General features: G+C 47.5%; 1 pseudogene; it reads left to right on the forward strand.

The window, feature by feature from the left end:
* The first annotated feature begins 324 nt into the window (after window positions 1-324).
* On the forward strand, window positions 325-3,450 carry LOC147725150 (uncharacterized; annotated as a pseudogene).
* The last annotated feature ends 1,745 nt before the right edge of the window (window positions 3,451-5,195 follow it).

Below are 5,195 nucleotides of genomic sequence, written 5' to 3' on the forward strand. Positions count from 1 at the left end.
TTTAAAATAGGCACATGCCATTAATTAAACAGCCGCAATTAATGTTGAAAAAATCAATAGACAAGGTTAGTTAATTATTTTTCAACGTACTTGCAAATGCAACATAGAGCACATAATGTTAATCCCATATGTTGTGTATGCATTTTAATCTAGATTGATTAGTTCATATCATGCAAAAACTCATTAATACAATTAATTATTATGGAAGTTTAACTTCCCGATTCAAAATATAATTCATTTCTGAACCTCGCTTCATCACTACAAACGACGGCACACATCTCAGTTTATTTTAAACGAAACTTGAGGAGTGAAGCAGGCGCGGGGATGGAAGGGGGTTTGAATCTAGCCCTTGTCACCGAGGTGCTGGGCTTCCTGGTAACTCCGACTGAATTGGACTCCACTTCGCCTAGCACAGCCAAGGGAGATGCAACGCAACCTGGCCTCTGTTGAGGAGAAACTTAATAATGACACCAGATACAAGGAGCTAAGGCGTGTAAAGGAGCAGATGGCAAAGCAAGCCACTTGGCTCCAGAAGTCTAAAGATATCACGTGGACTTTCACCTCTGAAGCCTTCCTGCTGCTGCTGCTGTGTTTGAAAGATTGTATGGTTGAGTTAACTAACTCCTACCAGCCATGACAACCCAACCTGAACACCTTGGAGGCTGCTCCTGCTCTCTCTTCTGACACCTTGAGTATCTCCCAACAGAGGACTGTTCAGTCTGTGCTGCAGTTTGCCATCACTCTGGGCATTTCTGCATATCTCATGCCTGGCATTGGAGTTCCGCTGAGGGGCCGGTCTGCATTTGGGGCTGTGGTTGAGGATGTAGTGACTTGCGGTGAGACGCCCCCTAGTGCAACACGCAGGCTCTTCATTAGCTGCAGTGCAATGCTGGAAGTGACGCACCATCCTTTGCTGGGCAATCATGGCAGGCCTGTGCCAGCTGGGGTTCTGCCCAACAAAATCAAAGGCAGAAACAGCAGTGCCAATGCAAGAGTTGAAGGTGCTAAATCCTGGAGGGCATAGGAGGAGGGACAGCTGGAGGCTCTGATGCTGCAGACTGGAGAACATGTGATGTGGTTGCAAAGATCCTGGCCTCCTGCACTCAACAGTCACTCTCACCGGAAGACTACTACCGACAGGTCTGCCCCCAGATTCTAGATTTGTTTCACATTAGAGAAAAGCTGACCGCGCGCCCGTTCCAGAGAGTGGCCTCTACGACTCTTTTGAGGATGGCCAAAGACCATCCACAACTAGCGGTGAAATACCTACTGCAACCAATGCTAGAGCCGGTTCTCCACTGCTTGGACACTGCGGATAACATCGACCAAGACTGGACCCCAGAGTCTGTGCTGGTGGAAGAGTCCAGCCTGTCTGACTGCATCGAAGACGTCCTTAAGGTCTATGTTGTTGGAAATGAGCCTCTAGAAGTCTTGATGGAATCACTGAAGAAGGTTCTTGGAGCCATTTTCTCCCTATGTTGTTTCACGAAGAAGAATGTATCTTATTTAAGGTCACCTTGCCAGGAGGTCCTGCTTTGGCTTTTGGACAAGCTGGAGCGTCGGGCAGCAATGGTAACACTGAAGTATTTGGCATGACTGGACAGGAACTTGCCTTTTCTTGATCCTTGCTGCACGTTTGCAGCTGCCAGTGAAGGTGGTGCCATCATCAAAGTGCAAGAAGCCATTGGTGATGAAGAGGAGGCTCTGTATCAGAAGGTGTCGCCGGATCAGTGGATGGTGGACCTTCTATCACACTGCAAAGAGAGCGGCCTTGCTGGAGACTTCTTCCTCTGCTGTCTCAACGATTTGCCGTAAGTACTGGTGGAAGATGACTCCATGGGTCTGGAGTGCCCAGAATATGAGAGCCTCCTGGACCTGGAGTGGCACCACCAGCAGAGCATGAGCAGGAGAAGAAGCTGCTGGTACTACAGCTGGTCGCAGTGCTATGTGAAAAGATCTCAGACACCATCTTTACGGACGAGGCACAAGTGGTGGACTTTGTGTCTGCAACACTGCAGCGGGTGTACAGCAGCCTGGCACAGACCCAAATGGCACAGTGGAGACTCAGACTCTCAGTATGTCCATGGGGCTCGTGGCACCTATGCTGGCATGAGCCATCCAGTTAAAGTCCGAAGACTTTGCCACCATGAAGCAGTTGATGCCCCTGCTGCAGCAGATCTCTCAGGTGCACCCAGATCCTGTCATCCAGGAGCTGGCCAGTGACCTGCGCATCACGATAGCCACCTACGGGGCCTACCCCTCAGAGTACACTGACAAAACGAGCAAGGGCCCTGCGGGCACCGGCGAGGATGGGCAAGGAAGAACCAAGCATCGAGAGGGTCCTGGCACAGAAAAGACTGTCCTTAAGAACCCAACACTTGGAAGTGAAGAACAGACTAAGCAAGATGGTGTTCCATCACCTAGACTCACTCCTGTGCAGGAGACACCACCCAGTTCTGCAGCGGCAGTGGGTGCGGTGGAGACCCCTAGAGTCAGGACAGATGCCCCAAAAAGAACAACTGAAGCACACACCCCACAACCGTTCCAGGAGCTCCAGGAATCTGCATATGACCCCGAAATCCCTGTGGGGGCTGCTGTTCTGCGCACAATCACCCGGTTGACAGATCGGCGTGACCAGGAGGCACTCAAGCAACAGGAAAAAGTGCTTCAGCTCTTCCTTGAAAACTTACAGCATGAAGACTCCTTTGTGTATATCTCTGCTGTTCAAGGTGTTGCCCTCGTGTCCAATGTGTATCCAGAGCAGATCTTCCCTGTCCTGCTTGCACAGTATGGCAGTAATGAACAGGGGAGTCAGAAAACCCAGACAACAGAGAGCAGGATGAAAATTGGTGAAGTGCTGATGAGAATCATCAGGGCTTTGGGTGATATGATCTCTCACTGTCGAGACCCTTTGATACATGCCCTCTTAAAGGGAGCCCGGGACCCAGACAGTACTCTCCGAGCCAGCAGTCTCTCTAACCTTGGAGAGGTCTGCCAGAGACTTCATTTTGCACTAGGCTCAGTGGTTCATGAGGTGACCGCTTGTTTGACATCAGTGGTGAAGCTGGACCGAGAGGCGAAGGTTCGAAGACCAGCAGTTCACGTCGTGGTACTGCTCCTTCGTGGGCTCAGCGAGTAAGCTACAGAGGTTCTGCGGGAAGTGTTGAGAGATCTGTACCGCCTGCTTAAGTCTCTCTCCCATTATCGGTGGATGAGGAGTCTCTCCTTTCCAAAGGACTGGGATTTGTTCCAACTCCCAGGAAGGATCTTTTCACCATACATTCTGAGTTGGCACAGTTCTTCAGAAAAATGAAACTCAGAAGCTTCTTTGAAAATTCAGACACTGAATCATGGGACTCAACCAAGACTGGATTAAGAAAAAATCCACTTTTGTGCCTCCTACACGGTCCGTCCCATGCCATGTCCTGGCATTCAAACAGGCAGTACTGAAGGAAATTGAAAGAATCGACTCCCAAGACATCAAAGGCTATCAGAACTTGAAGACAGGTGAGCGGAAGGCCCTCATGGACCTGAAAGAGAATACTGCACTTGTCATCAAACCAGCTGACAAAGGTGGCACAATCATTATCATGCATACAGACATGTGTCACGAAGAATGCATCTGATTGCTATCAGATGAAAACAGCTACGAAAGCTACCGGATAGACCCTACTCCGAGCCTTGTGAACAAAATCAGAACTTTGGTGGATGAAGGCCTGATAAATGATTGGATAAACAAAAGTGAGGCTGAGTTTCTGGTGGGAGAAAATCCCTGCATCCCCAGATTCTATACTCTCCCCAAAATCCACAAAATCAGGATGCCCCCACCAGGAAGACCTTTGAAGTCTGGAATATACTCTGTTCTTGAACCTCTTTGGCAATTCTGCGACTGGTTTTTGAGACCTATCATACAGTTGTCTATATCTTACCTAAGAGATGTCCTCTGCTTACTTATAGACCTCAAGATCAACACAGCTGAAGATCTTCACATCACCATGGACATCGAGGCATTATACACCAGCATACCTCAGAGACACACATTGAGTGTGGTAGAACACATTCTCCTGGAAAGAGACTGGGAATTAATGACACCTAGACATTTCATCATGGAGTGCGCACAAGTGGCTCTTGCGGGGAATGAGATTTTGATATCAATTTATGATCAATTTAATAACTTATCTCATTCATCTATTTTGGACCGATAGTATCTGTCATTGAGTAAAAGACAACCCCCGCATAGGTTAGACAAACCCCATTAATTGACACCACTCTGAAGAACCACTTACAACTGATAAAGTTTAAAAGTTTTATATAAAGTTAAATTTGAATGCAAATACAATCCTCGCAGGATAAACCTTAAAGTATACAAAAGAATACAAAATCAATTCCAATATCAGCAATTTAAAGCTTCGGTATGAAGTGGTTCCTTGGCGTCATCTACAGTAAGAGAAAAAGGTAATCAAGTTAAATCTGTCCCTACTCTATGCTATGTGACATCCCTACTTCGCAAGTTCCTAACCTAAAAAGGTGTCAGCAGTTTGACTCCCAAAGAAGTTCAAACTCTCTTAGCCTCTAAAGGTAACTTAAGTTTAAGAAGCAGTACCCTCTCTGCCTACCCATCCGTTCTTCTAAGGGTCCTCGGCCTACTGCTCCCTTGCGCTCTGATCTCTCTCTCAGCGCATCTGCTCAAGGCATCTACCCTTCGCCCTTCTCTCTGAGCAATTCGTCTCGCTGTTCCTAATCTCCAATTGCCAATTGCTAATTGCTCATTGCTACCTCCTCCCCGGGGTGCTGTCCCTAAAATACACAATCACAGTGTGGGTGGAACGCCCCTTGACGCCCACCACGGACTTTCCCCGATGATGTCAGCTTCTAGCTTCTTCCATTGCTTCATCTCTTTCGCCGTCCATTAAGTTGACCTTTCTCCTTAGATATCATCTTCATCTTCTTGTTGGCGACTTCAACTGACACTTTCAGATCCAAAGTCATATGAACTTAAACAAGACTTTAATTTACAACTGCTATTCTTTGACCTTCTAGGTCCTGTGAATGGTCTTTTCAAAACACAATTCAAATTCTAAGTGTCTCTCCTCACGTTCGAGCAATAAACTCCGTCCGGCGTTGTCACCTTAAATCTAACAAGTGCTAGACTTCTTGGCTCTCACGTTCACATCAAGCTATTTACGACTCCTGTA

This window comes from Lissotriton vulgaris, chromosome 4_1, assembly GCF_964263255.1.
Source record: "Lissotriton vulgaris chromosome 4_1, aLisVul1.2, whole genome shotgun sequence".
Lineage (NCBI taxonomy): Eukaryota > Metazoa > Chordata > Amphibia > Caudata > Salamandridae > Lissotriton > Lissotriton vulgaris.